The sequence below is a fragment of the Diabrotica virgifera genome, chromosome 3 (assembly GCF_917563875.1).
Source record: "Diabrotica virgifera virgifera chromosome 3, PGI_DIABVI_V3a".
NCBI classification, from domain to species: domain Eukaryota; kingdom Metazoa; phylum Arthropoda; class Insecta; order Coleoptera; family Chrysomelidae; genus Diabrotica; species Diabrotica virgifera.
In genome coordinates this window covers 95,680,653-95,708,470 of record NC_065445.1, presented here as the reverse complement: position 1 = coordinate 95,708,470, position 27,818 = coordinate 95,680,653, and the positions used below count along the sequence as shown (strand labels likewise).

At 32.7% G+C, this 27,818-nt stretch overlaps 1 protein-coding gene and 1 long non-coding RNA gene across 2 annotated transcripts in view; one reads left to right on the top strand and one right to left on the bottom strand.

The window, feature by feature from the left end:
- Positions 1–27,818, bottom strand: part of LOC126881944 (protein I'm not dead yet) — a 335,541-nt gene that overhangs the window by 154,812 nt on the left and 152,911 nt on the right. The window lies entirely within an intron of this gene.
- Positions 9,776–14,285, top strand: LOC126881953 (uncharacterized). Its single transcript, XR_007697064.1, has 2 exons — positions 9,776–12,197; positions 12,514–14,285. It is a non-coding gene; the product is annotated as an uncharacterized LOC126881953 (long non-coding RNA).

Here is a 27,818-nt window from a genome sequence, read left to right as displayed (position 1 = left end):
TCATAGATTTTCAAAAATATTGAATAAGTGTATTTTACAGTTTTTCGATCTGATGTTCATTTCGCGAAATATCGCGAGATTCGTATTTAAAATATTAAATTTACCCCCACCCCTCTCCGTGGGAAGTCATGTTTAGTATCATTCGATAGATTTTTAAAAAATATTGACCACATATTTTTTAGTTTTTCGATCTGTCATTCAATTCGCGAAATATTCGCTTTTTTCATGTGAGACTTTGGGACTCCCCCATTTCCTTACGCCGGGCTCAAATCGTCAGATTTTTTAAATATACACTCTTTTGCATGTACTTCACTTACCTTATCTTAATCTGACAATTTCGAGTTTTTTTAAAGATAGATTTTTTTTTTCGTGCCCCCCTTAACGAACTCCCCTGTGTTAAGAGCCAATATATGGTAGAGGGACATCTGCAGGGTACTAGGTTTCTCCCCATATGATAATCTGACGCGCTCGAGTAACTGCAAAAATTCCCGCTTGGGCTCCCCTACCATGACGTTTTATTGTACAATATGGTTTATACTCCTCACAAGGTGTCAATAATGTTGACGGCACCTCAATATATTTGACTATAAAAATGAAACGGATTTTTATTTTTTTTTTTCAATATTATTGCCATCAATATTATTGTTTCAATGTAATCCTTACACATACAATATATTGATCAATATCGATATTGCTTCAATAATATTGACCACGTAAGGTAGGCATAAACATATTTAAAATGTAGGTACCCTAGAAACCAACTACGAGATAATTCGGACAATCAGATTATGGTAGGGGAGCCCAAGCATGAATTTTTGCAGTTACTCGAGCGCGTCAGATTATTACAAGGAAAGAAACCTTGTACCCTGAAAATGTACCTCTACCATATATTGACTCTTGATGCAAGGGAGTTCGTTAAGGGGGGCACAAAAAAATCTATCCATAGAAAAACTCAAAATCGTCAGATTAAGGTAAGGTAAGTTAAGTACATACATGCAAAACAGTGTATATTTCAAAAATCTGACGATTTTAGCGGGGCGTAAGGAAATGGGTGAGTCCCAAAGTTTCACAAGAAAAAAGCGAATATTTCGCGAAATGAATGACAGATCGAAAAACTAAAAAATGCGTGCTCAATATTTTTCAAAAATCTATCGAATGATGCCAAACACGACTTAGCACGGAGAGGGGTGGGGGTAAATTTAATATTTTAAATACGAATCCCGCGATATTTCGCGAAATGAACATCTGATCGAAAAACTGAAAAATACACTTATTCAATATTCTTGAAAAATCTATCAAATGGCACTAAGCACAACCCCCATAAAGGTGGGGTGGGGAGTTACTTTAAAATCTTAAATGGGAGCCTTCATTTTTTTATTGCAGATTTGGATTCCTTATGTAAAAATAGGTAACTTTTATTCGAGACATTTTTTCGAATTATGGATAGATGGCGCTATAATCTAAAAAAACGATTTGTGGAAATGGAAAGAAAGTTAAATTAAAAATGGAAAGCCCCACTAAAATGGAAAATTTTACTTAACTTTTTTTGGTTTTCGGACCTACTCTTCACAACCCAATTCTTCTTCTTGTAATTCCTTCTCCTATCGGAGGTTGGCTATCATCACAGCTATCCGTACCTTATTGGCGGCTGCTCTGAAAAGATCTACTGAGCTGCAACTATACCACTCTCTTAAGTTTCTCAGCCAGGAAATTCTTCTTCTACCTATAGATCTTTTACCCTTTATTTTACCTTGCATTATGAGCCTTAATATCTCATATTTCGCACCTCTGGTAATGTGGCCTAAATATTCTAGCTTTCTTTTTTTGATGTTCTTTATCACCTCGCAATCCTTTTGTAGCCTTCCTCACACTGCTGCATTTGCAATTCGTTGGATCCATGGTATTTTCAAAATCCTTCTATAGCACCACATATCAAAGGCTTCCAACTTCTTTATATTTTCTACTTTTAGTGTCCAGCTTTCCACTTCATACAACAAAGTCGAGAACACGTAGCATCTTAAGGCTCTTATCCTCAGCTCCAAAGGAAGGTCTCGATTAACAAACATCTTTTTCATTTTTATAAATGCTTGTCTTGCAATTTCAATGCGTGTCCTAATTTCTCTACCCTGGTCATTGTTTTCATTTAGCCAGGTTCCCAGATATTTGTAGTTATTCACTCTTTCTACTTGTTTTCCCTCAATATCCAACCTTCCTACTGTATGTTGCTTAGAAATAATCATGAACTCGGTTTTCTTAACGTTCATTTGTAGTCCATAGTCCATACTGACTTGATGTAATCTATTTACTTATAGTTGCAGTGCATTTAGAGTGTCTGCAAAAATAGCGGTGTCGTCTGCGAATCTTATGTTGTTCAAGATTTTTTCGTTTATTGATATACCCTGTTCTTCCTCTGATATTGCTTCCTTAAAAATAGCTTCGCTAAACAGATTGAATAACAATGGAGACAACACGCAACCCTGTCTAACACCTCTCTTGATTTTTATGGCCTCTGTTTCGACATTTTCGATTTTATCCGTTGCGTTTTGATTCCAGTACAGATTGACAATAACCCGTATATCTCGACTGTCCACATTCTTCTCTTTTAAAAGTTTTATGAGTTTCTGATGTCATACTCTATCAAAAGCCTTTTGATAATCTATAAAGCGGACATAGAGATCTTGGTTCATATCTAGTCGTCTTTGCGCGAGATCGTTAAAAGCGAACGGAGCCTCTCTCGTTCCTAGTCCTCCTCTGAAACCAACCAACTCCTATTCCTCCTCACAACGCAATAGGTCCACATAACGCTCGACTGACTGCACATTTAGCATAATTTGCTCCCCTACCATTATATTTATTAAGAGCCTACAGTAGCGCGTCATCAATATAACTTCGGAGGATAGTATCATACCCTTTTTCGAAAGTTCTACGAAACTTTGGCGACAGTGGCAATATTTGCTAAGATCAATATTTTGACAATATATTCATATGCGCGCTAAATGGGAGCAATAGAGAACAATTTTCTTGTAGACGTATTTGTACCAAAAGTGCATAGAACTCACCCTAATTCGCCCTGTGCCTAGGGACTAATTCACCCCTTTCTCAAAAACACACCCCTTTAAATGGTAGCACTCCGCGGGTTTTTCATATTTAGAGGTCCATTGACTCTATGGAACAATAAAACCCCGTTAACGTTATAGTTCCTTTCTAAAATACCTAATCAATAGCCTACAAATATCTCGACAAAATATTCAAAATTAAAGCCGCAATCTTGGAACGCGTTTTCCGTTTTGATGACGCGCTACTGTAGCCTCTTAATTGCTAATATTGAATTATATAAATAAAACATATATTTTAAACATTATTTATTATATAAGATATTATATATTAGCATTATTTTTATCAAATCATGATATTAAAAAAATCACGTGTCAGCGAACGTGTTAAGAATAAAAATGACCTTAAAAAATGCCATCGTTACCATAAGTGGATTAACATCATATTTATTATTTATAACGTAGCCTCCTTCCTCTGATACTCTTTTAAAACAAAAACACAGCAACAGATAATTCTTTGAAAAATGTATTAGATGCTTTTATTTATAGTCTCAGATCCCGCTGCAGAACCACTAAGTTAGTTAATTAAAATAAAATAAAATTTTTATATAAAGGACATCGCACACATCTTATGGAAAATATAATGTCACTCAAATTCAATAAAATTTATACGAATAGATGCGTTTTAAATTAACGGTCAAATCTTATCATTGCGCCAACTCTTAATTATGATTAATTACGGAGCAAATTGCAATTAAAGTTTATCGAAATCATATTTTTTGAGTCAGTAAAAGTGTCAGTTACAATTACTATTGCTCTGGGTGCTATTCACAAGAGCTTAAACCCCGCTGGGTCTAAACGGATTAGTGAAACTAATCCGCTGATTTATGGAGTACCGACAATTTGGGTATTTTAATATATTTTTTCTCTCTCTAACTTATGTACGTACCCATTTGATTTCAGATTTATTTATATCAATTTCTGCTCTTATTATTGAAAATATAGAGTTGGCGCAATGATAAGATTTGACCGTTAATTTAAAACGCATCTATTCGTATAAATTTTATTGAATTTGAGTGACATTATATTTTCCATAAGATGTGTGCGATGTCCTTTAAGAATATGAGAATACATTGATAACAGATTATCAGTCAAAAAGTCGCCGCAAATAAATTAAATTAATAATAATTAATTAAAAAAAATTCGTTCATGACGTAGATGCATATTTTTATATCAAGTTTTGATAGTTGCTAGTTTGAAGCTAGTTTTTTTCTAATACGATGACATAGGGTTGGCTGTAAAACATGGCCGCTAATTAGGGCTGCCAGCTGTTACAAACGCAAGGTATCAGCGATAAAGTGAAAGAAATCTAGGGCGCAACTCCACTGGTTTGAAAAGGTTGACAATGTTTGATGGCGAATGCGAGTTGTTAAAATAGTCATCTTGTCAAACCAGTGGCCTTACGCGCTAGCTTTCTTTCACTTTATTTCTGATACCTTTTTGTACAGGCACCTTTATCAGAAAAATTCGTATTAGAAAAAATTAACTTGATATAAAAAATATGCATCTATGTAATGAAAGAATTTTTTTTTCAAAAATGAATTACTACATACTGTATGCGGCAAAATAAACAGTACTGAAACTCGTATGCCTCAAATTTGTATGTGTCTTGTGCCGAAACGTATTGAGTGGTTTAAGAACGTTTTTATAACGTTTTTCAGTATCATGTTAATGTTAGATACTTCAGAATGGTTTTCAGTTTTGCAGAAAAAATTTTTATAATGGAATACTATTTTCGGCCATACGGAAAAGGTCACGAAAATGGTCCAAGCTTAAAATCAACAGTGATTTCAGCAGGACAAGGTAACCTGTCACACTGCCAGAGAGTCTTTTCGAATACTGTGCGATCATTTTTGGAACTTCCACTCACCAGAACTAACGCCACCAGATGCGTACATATGGGAAATTCTGAAGGGGTCACCGTCTGCCATTTCGGAATTGAGGACTAAAATTAAAGATTTTTTTCGTGCCATAGGCAGTGGCGGATCTAGAAATTTGCATTGGGAGGGGAAATTTGCTTTAGGGGGAACTTCCAATGAAAAACCAACCAAAAGACATAAAAAAGATAAACTCAGATTACATAAAAACATAAATAATAACTTATAGGCATTAAGCTCCTTTAATTTTCCTAACTAGCGTGTTTATTGGGTTGAATTTGTCTTTCTGTGGTTTCGGTTTCATGTGAGCTAATATATTTTTATGTTTGAACAATTTTTTTTCTTTAATTTTGGACCATGTTAGGGTGGACATTTCCTCATCTTCCCTTCCCTGTAGATCCGCCACTGGCCAGAGGGCATCTTTAATATCTGTTTTATCGGGAACGTGAGTCGCCGTGAATGGTTTGCAAGGCTATATCATGTATTATAGATATATAAATAATCATAAACATTTCAATATTCGTTTCAGTACTGTTTATTTTGCCGCATAATGTATTACTTTAATTAAAACTACTTGCGGCACTTTTTGACTGGCAACTTGTTATCAATGTATTCTCCTATTCTTAAATTTATATAAAACTGTGATTTTAATTAACTAATACATGAATGTAGTGATTCGAGATTCTGCAGTGGGATCCTTTACTATTAGCAACTTTTCAATAATTATTACATCGACATTCAAGAGGGTGACAGACATGTGAGTAAGTACGCGGACTTGTGGCTAGACAACTTTCTCGCGTAAAGATAAAGATTAAAATACGCCTACTTTAAGTTAGCCGAGTAAATTCGTCGTCGATCAAACTGGTTTGAAATCTTGCTTCTAGCTCGTCTCGGCTCACTATTCGTGCATCACTACTTCGCGAGCTTCGAGCCGTCATTTTATATCGTTTAGCTACGTCTCTGTTTTTACTAATTAAGCACATTGCATATAAAGAATTGAGTTTATTATTAAAAGGAGACAAGTTGCATTTTAATAAGTTTTTGGGAAACCGTAAAAAACTATTCTATAAGTAGGGGAGACATGTATCTATGCTAAATTTGTAGTTACTAAAGCGTTATGGGGACCTATTGGGTTGTGAAGATTCTCTCTCTTCAATCCTGACCCCCGGAGGGAGTGTAGTGGTCGACGTGATGTCGTGTATGGTCCGTCTCCAAAGATCTCTGTCTCTGGTCATTTCTTTTAACTCATGCATAGGTCTTTTGCATATTCCTGTAATCTGATCGATCCATCTTGTTGGGGATCTTCCTCGTGATCTTCGGCCTTCCACCTTTCCTTGTATAATAAGTCTTTCCATGTTTTCTGTGTTGGCTCTCATAACATGTCCAAAGTATTTTAATTGTTGGAGATGGACTTTACTGGAGAGCCGTTGGCTAACTTTTAGCTCTCTTAAAATCGAATTATTTGTTATATGGTCGGTCCAAGGAATTCGTAGCATTCGTCTCCAACAGAACATTTCAGTGGCGTCTATCTTTCTTCTTTCCGAATTTCTCAGGGTCCAAGATTCACATCCATAAGTCAGTATTGGGAATATTAAGCAGTTGATCAACCTCATCTTTAACGCTCTTGAAATTTGACAGTCCTTCCATATTGTGGTCATTTTTGCTGTGGCGACTTTTGCTAGATCACATCTACGTTTTATTTCCTCCTGTAGTGACCCTGTGTTTATGATTAATGATCCCAGATATAAGTATGAGTTCACAACCTCAAACCGATCAATTGTGGTTATATGTGGATGATTGTTATGTAGTCTATCCACTATAATGATCTTTGTCTTTGATATGTTTAATTGAAGACCAAATATTTGACTTTCGTTTTCAACCAGTCGTATAAGATCAATCAGCTCTGCTTGACTATTTGCAAGAAGTGCTGTGTCATCTGCGAAACGTAGGTTGTTTATTTTATGACCATTTATTGAGATGCCTTTTTCCCATCCTTCAAGTGCTCTTCTCATAATATGCTCTCCATATATATTGAATAATTGTGGCGATAGTATACATCCCTGTCTGACACCCCGTTCTGGATGAAATTCGTTTGAAAATATGTCCAGCACTTTAACTGATCAAGTAGTGTGTTCGTATAGTTCAGTTATAAGCGAAATAAGGTGTTGGGGTACGCCCACTTCTTTTAGTATTTGCCATAAGTGTCTCCACTTAACCCTGTCGAACGCCTTACGATAATCTATAAAGCATATGTACAGTGGATTATTGAATTCCCTAGATTTTTCGATTATCTGTCTTATATTTAACAGGTGTTCTCTAGTACCCCTACCTTTGGTAAATCCAGTTTGCTCTTGTGGAATTTCTCTTTGAAGGAATGTTTTTAGTCTCTCGTTGATTATATATATCATTATTTTACTGGCATGTGATATAAGAGAAATAGTTCTATAATTGTCGCATTTATGGAAGCTGCCTTTTTTATGAATTGTGGTTATTGTAGATTTTGTCCAGTCTTCAGGCCATTGTTTTGAATGCCATATTTGGTTACAGAGTAGATGAAGTAGTTTTACGCCAGTTTCTTCTGTGGCTTTGAGCATTTCTGATGTTATCATGTCTGGACCTGGTGCTTTATTATATTTGAGCTTACTGATCGCGAGTTTTACTTCATTTTCAAGTATATCAGGTTCTTCTTCCACCTCGTCAGAGATTTGGTTAACAGGTTCTTGGCGTTGATCATCTTTATATAAGTCCCTGCAATACGATCTCCATGTCTCTGCTATATCTTCTTTGTTTGTTCTCAGAGTTTCAGCGTTGTCTTCAATGGCCCAAGTTCTGGCTTTAAAGTCTCTTGTTAAGTTGCGTATTTTTCTAAATAGATCTCTCGGCTGATTATTCTGATCATGTCTCTCAATTTCTTTGCATATACCCTGGTAGTACTGGTTTTTATCTGTCTTCCATCTTAGTTTTATTTCTCTATTGAGGTTTCTTAAATTAGCTTTTTCCCTTTCACTATGCACGCCACTTTGACAAAGATTTGTGAAGATTAGGTTACCTAAAAACAAAAAAAATAACCACCAATAGTTTTTCAGATTATAACGCCATCTATCCATCATTCGAAAAATGTCTCGAATAAAATTTACTTATTTTTACGTAAAGAATCCAAATCTGCAATAAAAAATGGGGCCTGTATAATATTTTAAAGCACCACCGCGGGGGGTCGTGTTTGGTATCATTCGATAGACTTTTAAAAAATATTGAACAGGTATTTTTTAGTTTTTCGATCTAACGTTTATTTCGCCAAAAATTTGCGCTTTTTGGCGAAACTTTGTGACTCTTCCATTTCCTTAGGCCCTGCTCAAATCGTCAGATTTTTGAAATACACGTACACTGTTCTGCATGTGCTTAACTTACCTTAACTTAATCGGACGATAGATTTTTTTTCGGGCCCCCCTTAACGACGCACTCTTCACCCTTTCTGGCGCGCTCGAGTAAATGCAAAAATTCCCGCTTGGACTCCCCTACCATAAATTATTTTTGACTATTTGTTGTTGGGTACCTAAACCTAATCAAATATTGATAAGTAGTTAGATTATAGTAAAACAAGGCCTTTTCTGTTTTTTTTCTAATTGTTCATTTTTGTACATGTCTTTTGTCGACGACATCGCATCGTAGGGGAGCCCAAGCGGGGATTTTTGCAGTTACTAGAGCGCATCAGATTAAAATATGGGGAGAAACCTTGTACCCTGTAAATGTACCCCTACCATAAATTGGATCTTAATACAGGGGAGTTCGTTCCCGGGATGTACGTCCAAAAAAAATATATCCTTAGAAAAACTCTAAATCGTAAGATTAAGATAAAGTAAGTTAAGTAAGGTACATGCAGAGCAGTGTATATTTCAAAAATCTGACGGTTTGAGCGGGGCGTAAGAAAATGGGTGAGTCACAAAGTTTCACAGGAGAAAAGCGAATATTTTGAGAAATATTCGCTTATTGAGAAAATAACGTAAAAATAAGAAACTTTTATTCGAGACAGTTTTTCGAATTATGCATAGGTGGCGCTATATTCGGAAAAAACGATTGTTGGAAATGGAAAATTAATTTAAAAAATGGAAAGTAGGTATACACTTAAATGGAAAAATTTACTTAAATTTTTTTGGTTTTAGGATGTAATCTTCACAAACCAATAGGTCCCCATAACGCTCGAGTAACTGCAAATTTAGCATACTTTCCTCCCCTACTATAAAGTTTGTACGTCTGTCACCTACTTTAGAAGTGAGATTTAATTGGCGATGTTAAGTCACAATGACGACCTCTCGTGGATTTCGACGGAACTAAAATTGAGGCCTTTTTTCTTTTTATTGCCCTGCTTTAATAGTGGTTTGGGGTTTTTAATGTCAAATCGTTGGTTAAATAGTTGTGAGTATTTTCGAAAATCAATAAAGTGAAAACTTTAGTAGTCCCATCGATTAATCTACCAGCATCAGTAGAATCAAAAAGAACGCGTTCCTCCTAAATTTACTCCAAATATTCTGTAACACAACATACAAATAAGAACACTTTTGGTAAAAGGTTTGTAATCTTTTAATTAAATCTTTTGTAGTAAACTTTATTAATTATATTGATATTGGAAAATATTGACAACGATTTTAACAACGATTTGACATTAAAACCCCCATTATAGCAGGGCAATAAAAAGAAAAAGGCCTCAATTTTAGTTCCACCGAAATCCACGAGAGGTCGTCAGTGTGACTTAACATCGCCAATTGAATTGAAATCAAAAGTATAGTAATGAAACACAGACTTACTCACAATCATTTAATTATACTTTGACGACCGGTTTCGATCTCTACAATATACAGATCATCTTCAGGTCGGCGTTACAAGTAGTTAAATGCTACAATAAGAGAAAACTTGTGTTAGACCAGTGTCTGATTGAAGAGATGTTAATAGAAAGCCAAATTTAAAAAAATTTTTATAAAATTTTTTTAACATAAAGGTTTGCAACTGTTGACATTTCAGAATATTGGTATATACAAAGTCAAACCTATGAGTAAAAATGCTCATAGTCATGTATGTGCAAATGGGTGCATACAGTTTGAATTTGTTGAAATTAAAATTTTTAACCATTAAAAAACAAAATAAACATAAACTGACTTAAATATGCTTCCAAATTCAAAGTAGTAATAATAAAAGAGATAGTAATATTGTTCTAATCTACTTACATGCCGTTACAAGGATTGCGTTGCAACTTAGTTGTTGTCATATTAGTACGTCCAAATTATGCTAATTGGTTTGTTGGGATAGTGATAGGGTAAACAGACATGTTACGTAGGTTAAAACACAGTAAGATTTCGAATTTGGAATGGATCCTGAAGGAAGATGCGTATGTGAAACGGGTGATGTTTTGTTAGAATGGAGAAAGACAATGCTCCAGGAGTTGCGTATTAATTGTAGCAAAGTATGAAATGTTATTCTAGGCTCTTGTACAAATGTGATGGTCTTAGCTCGTAGATGTTATACGATGCGGGCAGAGGTCAAAGCATAGGAAATGACAAATAGGAAAATGTTGTCATAAATTAATCTAATTTAAGATATGTTGTTCTCAGTAAGTTAACTGAGGGATGTCATAAGTATAATAATATCATAATATTATGAAGTAGTAAGTGCCATACACTGTGAAACTATGAAGTGTATAGAAATTAAAGGAAAGCTAGTTAGTTTAATGAAAAAATATTAATATCAAAACATCGGTTAGGAACTTTAAATTGAAAAATTGAAAAAGGTAAGAAATTGATAAAATTAAAGATTATTTTGTTTGAGCTATTGTATAATGGGATATGTACAAAGAAAAAGAAAGAAACGAAATATTAATGGAAGGGTGTAGGCACTTACTTGAGAATAGTTTTTAACTAAATAAATAAATTAACACATAACACATAGGGTTTAAAAGCACAAAGACATAACAATTATTGGTAAAAGGTTTTTTTAAGGGAGGTAGCACTACATTTCCCCAATTACTATTTAACTTAGTTTTTACTTCCTAAATTGAAGTCTAGTTTTTGTGTTTTCAAGAGGGAATATTGACAGTGTAGGCAGATGTAGGTTATCTGAAATGTCAAAACACTTCTTCTCAAATGTTGTACAGTAGTTGCCTATTTTAATTAAATCTCTTAGTAACATAAAGTATACAGCATTTTCAAATTTTACAAAAAAGATAGTTGTTAATTTATAGCATTAATAACAAAATCTAAACTATATGTGTAACCACTATTGTGAAAAAACTGTTGTAACAATAATAAAAATACATGATTAATTATTCTACATTAGTATTCAAGTAGAGAAGAATTAAAGTAGAGAAGAAGTGTTGAGTTAAGTTTAAGTAGGCAGTGCATAATCTAACGTACAAGCATATCACCTGTTGCATAATTGTAGATGAGTAAGATAAATTGATTAGCCTAGTCTATTTAAATTTAGTAAATGAAAACAGATATAAAACTTGAAAGTTATAACGAAGAAAAAGAAAAGAAAGTTGGTTGGTAGTATTGTTAATATTGTAGTCGTGGCAATGCCACGTCAACGAGGTCAAAGGAAGCGGAATGTTTAATGACAGGTGTGTGGAGGGAGGTAGGGGGGGTGTTAATTTAAAAGAGAACCTAAAGTTTGTTTAAATCCTATTTGTATTTAAGTATTGGTGCCAACCAACTTCCTCATGCGCCATAAATGGTAAGTTATAAATTTAAAGTATTTAATAGATTAAAAGGTTTTGATAACTTGTACAAAATAATCATGCACTTCCATAGCGGAACCTATTAAATTTATAAAGCTATAATATAAAATGTGTAGTCTTAGTGAATTCAAAATAATTTAGGGTGACATTTTTAAATTGAGAAACACGTGTTTAATGTTTAAGAATATTGCACTGATCAAACTCCGTATTAAATGTTCAAACGGTCAGGCACCTATGGGATATTAACAGAATGAGCTCAAATGCCATACCAGCAAATTTTCTGACATTTTAAAAAAGTTGTAGGTTACCATTTTTATATCACCACGTGGAAAAGTGCAGATGGTAATTGATTGTCCAGTAATGAAGCTAAGATGGGAAAATTGGCTGTGTACTGAGCTACAAAATCATCAAATTCAACAGGAAACGAACAATGGAAAATGGATTTGAATAAAATTAAAATTAGCGGGATTTTGGAAATTAAGAGTGAGTAGTTGTTGTAACTTTTTAAAAATTGTAAGAGTGTGTATAAGATTGTGAGTTGGAACTATGGAGTAGTTTGAATGAAAAGGCGGGTACGATAACTGCTGTTGGTGTATGTATATTGAAAGATAGATTTGAAATAAAATTTTAGATTTTGCAGGTTTGAAGTTTTAATTAGATGTCAGGTTGTGTACTGTACTAAGAGTGGGTTATTTTATAGTAAAACTGAATAAGCTGGTATAAATTCAAGCTCTAATTGGGCATTCAATGTATGTCTAGTAGGGTCCTTTAAAGATTTTAAAATCTCAAAATGTTCCAGGTTATTCAGGACGTGGCCCTTTTTGCAGATGTGAAGAATTTTGAAATCAATGTCCGGATTGAAATTATGGTTGGAGTTATTTACTAAATTTACAATTTACTAAATTTAAATAGACTAGGCTAATCAATTTATCTTACTCATCTACAATTATGCAACAGGTGATATGCTTGTACGTTAGATTATGCACTGCCTACTTAAACTTAACTCAACACTTCTTCTCTACTTTAATTCTTCTCTACTTGAATACTAATGTAGAATAATTAATCATGTATTTTTATTATTGTTACAACAGTTTTTTCACAATAGTGGTTACACATATAGTTTAGATTTTGTTATTAATGCTATAAATTAACAACTATCTTTTTTGTAAAATTTGAAAATGCTGTATACTTTATGTTACTAAGAGATTTAATTAAAATAGGCAACTACTGTACAACATTTGAGAAGAAGTGTTTTGACATTTCAGATAACCTACATCTGCCTACACTGTCAATATTCCCTCTTGAAAACACAAAAACTAGACTTCAATTTAGGAAGTAAAAACTAAGTTAAATAGTAATTGGGGAAATGTAGTGCTACCTCCCTTAAAAAAACCTTTTACCAATAATTGTTATGTCTTTGTGCTTTTAAACCCTATGTGTTATGTGTTAATTTATTTATTTAGTTAAAAACTATTCTCAAGTAAGTGCCTACACCCTTCCATTAATATTTCGTTTCTTTCTTTTTCTTTGTACATATCCCATTATACAATAGCTCAAACAAAATAATCTTTAATTTTATCAATTTCTTACCTTTTTCAATTTTTCAATTTAAAGTTCCTAACCGATGTTTTGATATTAATATTTTTTCATTAAACTAACTAGCTTTCCTTTAATTTCTATACACTTCATAGTTTCACAGTGTATGGCACTTACTACTTCATAATATTATGATATTATTATACTTATGACATCCCTCAGTTAACTTACTGAGAACAACATATCTTAAATTAGATTAATTTATGACAACATTTTCCTATTTGTCATTTCCTATGCTTTGACCTCTGCCCGCATCGTATAACATCTACGAGCTAAGACCATCACATTTGTACAAGAGCCTAGAATAACATTTCATACTTTGCTACAATTAATACGCAACTCCTGGAGCATTGTCTTTCTCCATTCTAACAAAACATCACCCGTTTCACATACGCATCTTCCTTCAGGATCCATTCCAAATTCGAAATCTTACTGTGTTTTAACCTACGTAACATGTCTGTTTACCCTATCACTATCCCAACAAACCAATTAGCATAATTTGGACGTACTAATATGACAACAACTAAGTTGCAACGCAATCCTTGTAACGGCATGTAAGTAGATTAGAACAATATTACTATCTCTTTTATTATTACTACTTTGAATTTGGAAGCATATTTAAGTCAGTTTATGTTTATTTTGTTTTTTAATGGTTAAAAATTTTAATTTCAACAAATTCAAACTGTATGCACCCATTTGCACATACATGACTATGAGCATTTTTACTCATAGGTTTGACTTTGTATATACCAATATTCTGAAATGTCAACAGTTGCAAACCTTTATGTTAAAAAAATTTTATAAAAATTTTTTTAAATTTGGCTTTCTATTAACATCTCTTCAATCAGACACTGGTCTAACACAAGTTTTCTCTTATTGTAGCATTTAACTACTTGTAACGCCGACCTGAAGATGATCTGTATATTGTAGAGATCGAAACCGGTCGTCAAAGTATAATTAAATGATTGTGAGTAAGTCTGTGTTTCATTACTATATTTAATATGGACTCACATATGCAACCCATTCAATATTTGAAATCAAAAGCTTTGAACAGATTACGCAAAATATGATTAATATTATTATTATCAGGGCTGCTTTATCCATTAGGCAATATAGGCAGTTGCCTAGGGCGGCAAATTATGAGAGGGCGGCAAAAATACTGTACAAAAAATATTTGTACAGTAGAACGTCAATAATCCGGATTAATTGGAACCGGACCCCATCCGGATTATCAAATTATCCGGATTATCGAAATTACCTCAAAAAAAGCCAGTATACACATTAAAGTACAACAAACGTTTTAAAATTTTAGGTTTTCTCTTGTACAGTAAAGTGTCTAGAGGTGAAATTAATCAAAACATTTTTTTATGTTTAAACACTGTATTGTAATTAATTTATAATAGCAGCATGTGTACAGTAAAAACATCAGACACTATTTGGGCTTTTAAAAAAATGTGTAAAATATTTTTGAACTGCGGTAGAGGTTCGTTTTTCGCAGCGAAGTTCTTAATTTATTTTAAAAGAATCAGATATTTTTGCTAGATATAAATCCGGATTATTGACGGTCCGGATTTTTGACGTCCGGATTATCGACGTTCTACTGTATATAAAAATTAAAATCGAATAACATGGCACATCCATCAATGGAATATAAGTGGGCATTCATTTCTAGAAAACAAATTGCATTTTCTTAACACTATTCATTCAAAAAGGACAGAAGTCGTAAATCTAGAGATTATTGGGCCGTCAGCAGCACCGCAAAGGCGACGGTCGCACTGTTCTATAATTTTTTTTAAACTGAATTCTTTTGGGTTATTTGTGGTTGAAAATTTGCCATTTTCATTGAAAAAGTTGCCTTTTCGGACGGTTTTTTGCGAATACCTTAAAAATTATGCATCTAACGAAAAAAACTATATAAAAAATTTTTGTAGCTTATGAAAAATCAAAGAGATTCGTTCCTTCGTAAGTCTTCTAGTGATAACATAAAAAGAGATATGGTAGGTGAAAAGAATTTTTTTTGTGCATGCTCAAATGGGTGTGTTCAACTTAATAACAGAGAAATGGTCGATTTTAAGGGTATAATGCTATCAATATCTTTTGTAAGTACTGCCTTAAAAGGCCTTTAAAACGATCGCACTGTTAAATTTCGATTACATTCAAACTAAGCGAGATATGATGCAACAAAAAAGGATGACTAATTTATTTTAAGATAAAATGCGAAGTATATATGTTTTATCTCCTTATCCACTAGATTTAAATGCATCGTTTTGCTTCTACAATACCTTTTACTATAGTGTTATTTCTATGTTAAACAAGTTGGACGGGTTCAAAATGTACGGTTTTTGAAAAAAATAAGATCAAATTATAGAGAGAATTTTTAATTTTTTTTTTAATCTTCCTTTTTCTCCATGTAACTCGAAAATGATAGTGAGATACAGTGAAAGAAAAATAAACTAAAAATGTTATCTAAAAGAAAACCTACATTTTTGTAAGGTATTTTTTTACGTATCTCTTATCATTTTCGAATTACATATAGAAAAAGGAAGATTTTTAAGAAAATTTAAAAATGCGCTCTATAATTTGATCTTGTTCTTTTCAAAAACCATTCATGTTAAAACCCGTCCAACTTTTTGAATATAGAAATAACACTATAGTAGAAGGTATTCTGGAAGAAAAACGATGCATTTAAATTCTGTTGGATGAGGGGTTAAATATACTTCTCATTTTACCTTAAAATACATTCATCACAAGAATTTTTGCACCATATCTCGCTTAGTTTGAATGTAACCGACATTTAACAATTCTCGTTTTAAAGGTCTTTTCAAGCACTACAAAAGACATTGGTAGCAGTATACCCCTAAAATCGACAATTTCTCTGTTATTTTAAGTTGAGTACACCGATTTGAGCATGCACCAAAAAAAAATCTTTTTTAACATACCATCTCTTTTTTTATTAAAACTAGAAGATTTATGAAAAAATGAATCTCTCTGATTTTTCATAAACTACAAAAATGTTTTATATAGTTTTTTTCGTTAGATGAACAATTGTTATGGTATTCCCAAAAAAACAGTCTCCGGAAATTGTAATTTTTCAATGAAAATGGCAAATTTTTAACCACGAATAAATCAAAAAGTATCGAGTTTTCTAAAAAAATTTATAACAGTTATTGCTTAGAATTAGGTTCTCTGGCCACTTCCGCTGTTATTGATAAAAAAATTCCACCCCCCGAGAACGGGTGGGAACCACCCCTAAGTTAAAAGCGTCATAGGATATAGCGTAGACTTAGAAAATATCAAGTAAATTGATGCAGTAGGATGGAATTCGGAGCCAAATACCCTCACTGACTGCACTAATAGATCATTCATACTTGAATGCATTCACTTAAAGATTCATTTGGATACCACAATAAAATCAGCAATCACCAATAATTGACATATTATCTAAATATTTAAAAAAGAGTGGATTGAAAGATATTTTCCCTACTTTTGATATTGCTTTGCGCATTTATTTGTGTCTCCTAGTTGCCAACCAATGTGTCCGCTGAAAGGTCATTTTCGAAAATGTCAAGAATTTAAAATAGTCATGAAAATAATTTCCGATCAAGTATGACGCAAGAACGTCTAAACAATTTGTCGATTTTGTCCATAGAAAATGACGTAACAAAGGCAATAAATTATGACATTATCTAGATGATTTTTCCAAAAAAAAAATCAAGAAAGAAATCTGATGTGATCGAACTAGAATGACAATTTTTATGTATTCTTATTTAAATAAAAAAATCTGCTTGCAATTTTTTTTTCGCAAAAATGGTACATGCTTGAAGTGCGGCTACTAGAGAATTGCCTAGGGCGTCAATTGACCTAAACGCGGCCCTGATTATTATTACAACTTTGATTTCAGTGCCACTTAGATTTTGTTTACTTTTAGTATACATTATTTACATTCGCTTATTACTTTCCTTGATATTTGGGCGACAATCTGTATTACAATAAAACGTTATTATTCCATGCAAAAATGTATCATATTGTTTACATACCGATATGACACGGGGTACAAATTGAGCGTGATTCTAAGAGTCACCTTGGGTAGAAATAAATCATTGCCAATGAACTGTGACCTCATTATTTTTAATATAGTATGTGCGTATAAAATTGCAATATATTGCGTTATTTCAGAGGAAAATGTAACCCGAGATGTACACTTAGGATTTGTTCTATACCGAACTATATTTTTATCTTTTGGGAAATTAGAAAAAATACACTCACCGGCACAATTAACCGCCCAACTTGTATTTTGTTCAATTTGCAGAAATTGTCAAACTTGGACCACATTGTATGAAAGTTACGGTGATAACTATCTTTGAGAAAAAGAAAACAATGAAATTACTGAAAAATCATAGTCTAATTAAAAAAAATATGAGTATTAATAACGGGTGTTGCCGCCTTTGGCTCTTAGGACTTCTTGGAGCCGGCTCGGCAATCCATTCATGATATCCTGGATATCTGGGGGATATTGCTCGAATCCTCTACCGCAGCCGTATTGACTCGCTGAAGGAGAAAATAAAGGGGATGAAGGGATAAAAATAAAGGGGCTTAATTAGGTACGGAATGTTATCAGACGATTTCAGAAGAGAGGTTCATCCACCCGCTGGCCAGATCAAGGCCGACATCGATGCACTACAATTCGAGATGCCGCACTATTGCCAACAACGTGTTGAGAAATCGCTTTTGCACGGCTTCTGAAGCTCATACGCATCTTTTTAAGATGAGAAATGTTAGTATGAGTAAACGTACCAATAGAAGAAGAGCAGCAAATAGAAATTTGAGTTCTTTCTCCCACTCAGCTGCTCCCACCATGCCATAGAGCTAGACTTGGTTTTTTGCGAGAATATGCTGACTGAACATACGGAATAGAAGAACATAGTTCTTAGATGAGAGTAAAATAGTCCTAAGAGATCCATGGATGTCAGCATGTCTACAGGAGTCAAAATGAAAGGCTTGCTTCATGCACTATAACCGAGAGAGTGCTTAGCGAGAAGGGTCAATAATGATGTGGGGAGGTACCTCTTAAGAGGCTCGTACCGATCTTCTTGTGTTAGATAGTGGTAGTGTGAATGTTCACCGATACATGGAAGAAGGTCACCAAGACTATGACATGCCTTTCGCACCGTCATTGGTGAAAACTTTAGATTAATGCATGAAAATACACGTTGTCATAGTGGACATTAAATAGAAAAAAAGAATGAAATAACCACACGAGCAGAATCGGGGAGACACGTGTGGTCAAAATGGCAAGAGATAAATCACCAATCGGTAGAAGAAGTATCGGCCGACCGCGCAAAAGATGGAGTGACAACCTTCCATAGTGGTATCAATCCGCCAATGAACAAACAGAATTGCTTATAAAGAGGAAGAAAAATAAGAAGAATTGACATCCTTGGCCATGATGTTGTAAGCAACAGCGATGCTTTGCTTGAAAAAATCTGTGGGGAAATGTTGTATGCACTATGGTACATCAAATTTTGATTAGTATGTGTATTTTTTGCGATATTTTCTGTATTGTGTTTGTGTACTGTGTGTTACATATGTATTGTGTATTAAGATGTGCGTTTCACATTTTTTTATCCGCTATTGTTGACAACTAAAGTCTGCTGCACAGGGGCGGCCCGTCGGGGTAGGCAAGGTAGGCGCCGCCTAACCTCTTCAAATGTACAATAATATAAATTACTTATTTCAAAATTGTTAAATTTTGACACAATACCTACAATAAAAAAGCTACTTTTTAATTTCTCTCCGAAATTGTAATTATTGTACGCCCCTTGTAGTAGTAGTAGTATTAAGATTCTTATTCATTGGTAAGGCACTTTTAAACGTCGCCTAGGATAGAACAACGATGCAACATAATTGATGTGCCATCTGGCTTTTTACGCCAGTAACAGCCCTTAAGTTCTGGCGGTACTGGGCTATAATTTCCACGATTTTTTTAGGGAGTTAGGCACCAGATTTTGGACCAACAGGCCTTCAGCATAATTGTTTTTTCATTTGGGCTGTTAGTAGGTTAAGTATTCAATAAAAATAGGTAGGACAATTTAAATTTGTTTATGAAACGTGAATAATAAACAAACAAATTTAAGATTGGTCTATTGAAGGGTATTTTAATTTGGTAATAATTCACCAAATAAGTCTGTGAATAGTTATTGGTAGAATAAAATTTAACAGTCGATTATATTTTATTTTTAATGTGTTTCAATACAATTTTGATAATTTAAAGTTAAAATGACGAATTTTCTTTGTTAAATTTGATTATATAGATATTTAAAATTTAAAGCGACGGTAACTTGCTAATTTATTCGAAGAGTAAATCTTTATTTGAGACAAATAAAATAAGTAATATTTGACGTTGGTGAAACGTAGGTGTGTTGGTTTTATTGGCCGAATATTTTGTTCCATCGAATAAACATTTATTTATTTTGTCGTTGGTGAAACCGCCAATAGTAAAATAAAATGAATATTTTACACGATATAATCTGCAGTTTGATCGAGACGCATTTTTCAAGGTGCCAAAATCCAGAAAGATTAGAAATTATTTCAATGGGTCGGCCTTTACCAAATTTAAAAATTTTATCAACAGATAAGAAGAAAGACAATCGACCATTTTCGAGATCGTTTAAAACAATATGGTATGAAAACCATAAATGGTTAAGCGGAAGTTATTTTAAAAATTCACTTTTTTGTTGGCCTTGTTTGTTGCTCTCAAATTTGAAGCAGAATAATGTTTGGATAAGTCAGAGATATTCAGATTTGAAAAATTTATCAGCTAATGTCATAAAACATGAATCTTCTAAACAACATTTAAACAATTGCTTATGTAGGTTTAAAACGGTTAGAAAAAAATAATCAAACTATTGACAGTGCTTTATCTGGACATATTTCTTTATCTAATAAGTTATATAATGATAAAGTTAGAAAAAATAGAATCTGTGGATACATGTCGCCTACCCGCATACTAAGGTCACGAGCCGCCACTGCTGCTGCATTCTGCTGCTGGGTTTGCTACGCATTCTTCTTTATTTATTAGCATGGGAGTTGCTTCTTTGATTATTTTCTCTTCCATGTCTGTTTCTTTCATGATTATTGATACATATTTCCAATGTGGTCTGTGTTCATTGTCCCAGGTACGTTTACATATCTGCGATTTGTTAAAATCCCTCTTTCTGATGTATGTTTCATACTCGTTCATCCTGACGCTTAGTGGTCTTGAAGTTTCTCCCAGAAAAAAATTATTGCATTCACACGGTATTTTGTAGATTACGTTTTTTGTCCTCTCTTGTGTGTTGTTGGGTTTGGTATTAGATAGGATGGAATCGAGTATGTTGGCTGTTTTAGTAGAATACGTGGTGGAAATTTAGAATAATTTCTCCCAGTGTATAATGTAGTGCTAGGATACCCTGATTATTATCTTACATGACGTAGCAAATATATGTTTCTTGTTAATGAAATATTAAATTAATGATTTTGTTAAAAATAAATAATGTGTAGGTATATACCTAATGTTCATTGATATGTGAATTATAACATGCACTGGTATAGGGAGTAAATATATTTATCAATCATTGTGCTTGGCAATGAGTTCCTGTAAAACAAACCAAAATATTTTCATTAAATCTGTACCATTATACCTATAATAAAATCAAAGTCAAGATGCACTAGAAATAAACAAACCAAAACACTTTAAATGTTATGAGGATCACTCCCGAATCATATTATTTACAATGTACCTATATGTTACGGGCAATAACGTAAATCTGGCCAATAACGTTAATAACCGGTCAATATCGACGATGGCCTGTTGAATTAGTCATTGTCGACAATGGCCGGATATTAACGTTATTGTCCATAGAAACTGGACATTGATGATAATTTTAAATTATTGATAACATTTCCATCATTGCCCGGTCAATGTCAACAATGCCCGTTGTTAATCGGTCAATGTTGAAATTTAGACTAAAAGATAGGTTATGTTTATTACTTATTACATGAAGACCTGAAGGTTCCATTCATCACAGATGTCATTAAAGATAGGTACAACAAACACCACGAGAAAATGGAAACACACCCCAACGCAGTATTACAGCCGCTAGTACAAGCTCCAATTGCCAGAAGGTTGAAGAGATTATGGCCAGCTGACATGAAGACTATCTAGGACTCCTTCATTGGAGGGAGTCCCTTCACGCCAATGAGGGGCCCAGCTCCCAAGCCAACACTTTAACTTATAGGATGCTAATGTATTCTGATTGTTAAATAAAGCATAACAAAAAAAAAATGTTTATTATTTGCTTCATTTCTGTGCTCGTGCTGAAATTACTCGTAGTAAAGTTATGCAAAAGTGTTACAAAATGTTCACTATCTTATAAAAATAAAAATGATTATTAGCCTTCAAAAGCTATCTTATATAAAAAATAATAGGATATCATACCTAATTTTATTTATTTATCAACATTGACCATTTGCTTTTGGCCACTGCCGTTATAGACCATTCCAGGGTGACGTCATTTGACAGCGACTGATGGGTCAAATATTGTAAACAAACTAGGTTAAGTGTAGAAAACCATTGTTTAATTTAAGAATATGATTAAAATACTAGCGTTTTGTTCAGTTTGAAAGTGTTCCAGTAAAGGTAAAAGAGATAAAGTAAGTTTTTTTATAATACCAACCGCATTTAAAGACCGAAATGTTTTAAATCACTATAATCAAAATACACTGTAAACAGAACGACGATATGGGCCAAGAAAACTGATTTTCTAATTATACCGGGTTTTTGCATCCCCTACGAGGGTGTCCTATATCCAATATTTGAAATTTTTGTAGTGAAAACCACAGATTTTTTATAATAAAACGAGAAAATAGCAAAAATAACACCAAAAACACAATTTTTGCCCCTCAGCAACGGTGTCGAAAGTCACGTGACCTGGAATGGTCAATTGACCGGTTATTGATAAAAACTCTAATTTTAGGTTATTTTTTTACAACATTGGCGAATAGCTGATGTTATTGTCGTTAATGGCCGGGCATTGTCGCTAATAACCAGGGGAAATAGACACTCACGACAATGCCCGGTCTTTAACGTCAATGGCCGTAACATAATTGTCCGTACATCATTGTCCGTAACAATATATTATATCATTGATGAGAGTTATCAAAATACCTACGTAAGTAAGATTGCTGGTGCGATTAACAATTAAGCGCAAATTAAAGCAGTTAGGTATATAGGGAATGCTTAAGAAATAAAAAAGTACCTACCATAAAATATCATTTCATTACAATACTAAAATACAGGGTGTTCCATTTAAGAATACCAAGAAAATTCAGAAAGTACTCATTCCGAGTTTCGACCAACTCTGTATACTCAAATTCAACATTTAGCTACACTGGTAATTTTTAACAATAACAGACTATATTAAAAATCATTTGAACATAAATAGAGTTTTTAATGTCAAACTATGTACTACAATTCTACAGGGTGTGAAAGTTGCTACGAAATTAATAAAAAAAAACATAAATCTTTTAAACCACCGTATATAACATTACAAAACCACATATTTTTAGAAAGAAGATATCGAGGAGAATGCAAAAATGTTGAAATATACAGGGTTTCCCATTTAACAAAACGAAGTTATAAGCAACTTCCGGTATAACCGAAAGTAGCAGATAGATGAAAATATTTTCATTAAATAGATCACTCTTCAAAACCCCTTCATTACAATTTTGACGATTCTGCTGCCTTTAGTTCTCGAGATATTTCTAATAGGCCCTTTATCTGCTTCACCCTATCTACATAAAATTATTGGCCAATATTTTAAGTTTAGGTCAGATGTATAAAAATATAGACTGATTATATTAACCAATCAAATTAACAGACATGATACCAATAAAAACCGTTTCAAATCAAGTTAGGTTACTGACTACATAGCCCGATCAAAGAACAATCTGACCCCAAAAAAAAATAAAGGAAGGATGAAAATTTGGGAATAGGTAGTTGAAATTGTCTAATAATATATAAGAAAAAGTTTACAATTCTACATCGGAATACCCCCTCTCGAAGGTGAAAAATATATATTCAAAATAAGTCCGGAATTGGATAAAATGACCAATTCTAAGCAACCTTTGTTCTATAGAATTTTTTCTCTAAGTCAATACTTTTCGAGTTATTTGCAAGTGAATATGTTCATTTTTAACAGAAGAAAACATGTTTTTGGACGGTTTTTCAGAAATAACTCAAAAAGTAAGTATTTGAGCGAAAAAAATATTCTTAGCAAAAATATAGCTTATAAAAAACTGAAAAATGGTGTATGCTTGAGATCTGTAGACCCAGTAGAAGCAGAGTTGTAGCTAATGAAAAGTAGGTTCTTCTTCATCAAATTCCAAATCGAATATTTCAATGTGAAATAACCCAAAAACGGAGCACTTTTCGGGGAAAATTCATTTCAACTTTTTAAAGTGTTTAAAAAAGGTTTATTTTTGTTTTCTAAAAAACTTTTAACATTAAAAGTAAGTGAGTTAGGCTCAAAATATTGTTCGTCCCTTTTATATTTTGGTAAAAAAATCGCGAAAATCACCCCCTAATTAGAACCACAAATAAATTTTATCATTACCACTTCACAAGTTACTTTGCTTATGTATTTTTTATATGATCTGTAAGTTTCATCGGTTCAAAGTGCTTATTTTTTAAAAAGCTGTAGTTAAAATTGCTTGAACGAGTAACTAATCACGAGTTTAGGTAAATTTTTAACAGCCCTAGCATAACCAATTTTGGTCTAACAAGAAAAAAAAAGCACAAATATTCAGAAAAGCAAAACGTACATTTTATTACTCTTCAAGATTTTTGATATTACTTATAATTTTTAAGTTAATTTCATGAACAATTCCATTTTTTTTTCAAAATTAAAAAAAAAAATGTTTTATTTTAAACCCAATTATTTTCAAAAATGAGCACTTTGCACCAATGAAACTTATAGATAATATAAAAAATACATAAGTAAAGTAACTTGTGAAGCGGTAATGAATAATTTTATTTTGGGAAGCTAATTAGGGAGTGATTTTCGTGATTTTTGTACCAAAAAATGAAAGGGACCAACAATATTTTGAGCGTAACTCACTTATTTTTAATATTAGAATTAAAAAAAAAAAAAACCTTTTTTTTAACAAGTTGTAATGAATTTTCCCCGAAAAGTGCTCTGTCTTTTGGATATTTCACATTGAAATATTCGATTTGGAATTTGACGAAGAAGAACCTACTTTTCATTAGCTACAACTCTGCTTCTGCTGGGTCTGCCGACCTCAAGCGTACACCGTTTTTTTCAATTTTTTATAAGCTATATTTTTACTAAGAATATTTTTTTCGCTAGAATACTTACTTTTTGAGTTATCTGCGAAAAACCGTCCAAAAACGTATGTTTTTTTTCGTTAAAAATGAATATATTCACTCGTAAGTAACTCGAAAAGTATTGACTTAGTGAAAAACTCTATAGAACAAAAGTTGTTTAGAATTAGTCATTTTATCCAATTCCGGACTTATTTTGAACGTATATTTTTTCACTCCCGAGAAAATATTTTTCACCCGTATTTTCCAATTTTTGTAAAATGGAGGGGATGTAAAATTGCAAACTTTTTCTTATATAATAATAGACAATTTCAACTACCTATTCCCAAATTTTCACCCTTCCTTTATTTTTTTGGAGATTTTCGTAAAATTTTGTGTTCCCTGATCGGGCTAACATTTAGTATTGGATGCAAGTCATTTATCTGTTGGAAATTATTCTAAAAATGTAATAAAAACATTTGTAAATTTTAATAAGAAACAAAAGTATGACCTATAAATTATTTTGATGACTTTCAATTTGAAAAACAAAATAAACACTAATAACCAATTTTTACTATTAATAAAATATTATTAATATTTAATTAAATCAGTGATTACGTTAAATCTTAAAATACAGGGTGGCAAAGATAAATGGAATAAAATCATTATTTGGTGAATGAGCGATTTTGGGAAAAAAAATCCAGAAACAGGTTGATTTTTATTGTTAAATTACAATGTTTTGGCATAATATGTCATACTAATGACTGCGTGATGACGTAATCGATGATTTTTTTAATGAGTATATGGGTTGCGTGCAAACTCATTAAAAAGGTAATGCAATTCTCGATTCAGTAATATAAACATTAACATAATTATGTATACAGAGCCTACAAAATAAATTAATTAAATTAATTGACACAAGCAGTCACCCACCTGCCTCTTGGTAGTTTGAACATTTAATTTAAGCGAAAAGAAATGTTTATTTAAAACAAAAACAAGTAAAATCCTTTATAAAAGGTATATTTTATTAAAATTCCCTATAAAGGGCTACATCACAAGCGTAAATAGTTTTCAATCTGATAAAAGATCAACCGTGTTGAGCTGCCCCCCCCCCCACTTGCAAAAATTAAAAAACAAATAGCCCTGATTTATGAGCTATTTATGAGCTTTCATATTCCGCAAACTAAAAATTTTGAGCTCGTTCCACTGAGCAGGAATTTAATACTTTAGTGGGGGGGCTGAGTCAGCCCTCCCCCCAATACTTAAAAATAGGAATATTGAATCGGTTTTTGCGGCAGAATTACGAGCTATTTATGAGCTATTGAAATTATATAGTTTCGATTTTTGAGCTCATCCCCTTCACCCCCAAACAACCCTTTAATTGATTTAACTTAAGAGAAAGATGCTGAAAAAAATTAAAATATATCGTATTGCGGATATAATTCCTATAGCTTATATACTCTAAGAATAAACTATTAAATCACGTGCATTTCGATTATTGAGCTACAACCCCTTCGCAAGAAAACCACCCTAGCTTCCCGGCTTAAGAGAAAGTTGTACTTAAATGCATTAAATTAATTATTTGGCGAATACATATCATTTAATAATTTATAAGCTTCCAAATTACGCGCATTTAAATCAGTAAATTGCAATTTATTTTGTATAGTGCAGTCACTGAAGGTAAAAAATCAACGATTACCTTCAATTTCGGTGAACCTTCATCGATTTTCACGAAAATTGGTCAGTGGTTAGAGAATACCTCAAGAAACAAAGGTGACATGGTACCACCTTACGCCATTACCCTGAGGGTGGATACCGCCCCTTCTCGGGGGTGAAAATTATTTTATAAAAAATAACTGCACAAATCTATAAAAGAACAAATTATAAGCAAAATTTATTATATAAAGTTATTAAAATAAGTCAATAATTTTTAAGTTATTAAAAATCAAAAAATTTTTTATTGTTCGTGAAAAAAATGCATGTTTTGAAGCGGTTTTTCGTAAATCACTGAAAAACTGTAAGTTTTTACAAAAAAGTTAATAGTAGTTTAATTCGTATAGCTTATATTCTAAGAATAAACTCTTAAATCACGCGCCTTTCGATTATTGAGCTACAACCCCTTCGCAAGAAAACCATCCCATATTACCGGCTTAAGAGAGAGTTGCACTTAAAATAATTTAAATTAATTATTTGGCGACTAGATATCGTTTAATAATTTATGAGCTCGCAAAATATACGCATCTCAATTATTGAATTGCCAGTTTCTTTCTATAGTGCAGTTACTGAAGGTTAAAATCAACTATGACCTTCAATTTCGGTAAATCTCCATTCATTTTCACGAAAATTGGTGAGCGGATTTTGATGCTATCAACTTTTTCTGGAGCTCATTTTTGATAGATATTTCTAAGTACTTTCACAAGTATTTAGTACCTAAGTGTTATAAAATGCATCTCTTTCCCGTTATTTAAGCTTGAATCCTTAGATTTGAACAGTCGCAGAAAAAAGGTACATTTAATTACCAATAACTTACTTTAAATTAACATTAAAGGGTTTTTCAAGTAAGCAATTTATTATATTTTTTATTAGCTTCAATTTTAGTGATGAAAACTTTTTTGTAAAAACTTACAGTTTTTGAGTTATTTATGAAAAATCGCTTTACAGCATGCATCTTCTTTCGCAAAAATTAAAATATTTGATCTTTAATAACTCAAAAAGTATTGATTTATTAATTACATTATATAACAAATCTTGCTTACAATTTGTCCCTTTCTCGATTTGTGGGATTATTTTTAATAAAGTAATTTTCACCCCCGAGAAGGGGTGACATATACCCCAGGCTAAAACCGCAAGTTGTTATTGTCAATTCGTGAAAATGAATGGAGATTTACCGAAATCGAAGGTCACAGTTGATTTTTACCTTCAGTGAAAGAAGGTAAAAGAAAGAAAATGGCAATTCAATAATTGAAATGCGTATATTTTGCGAGCTCATAAATTATTAAACGATATGTAGTCTCCAAATAATTAATTTAAATTATTTTAAGTACAACTCTCTCTTAAGCCGAGAATATGGGATGGTTTTCTTGCGAAGGGGTTGTAGCTCTATAATCGAAAGGCGCGTGATTTAAGAGTTAATTCTTAGAATATAAGCT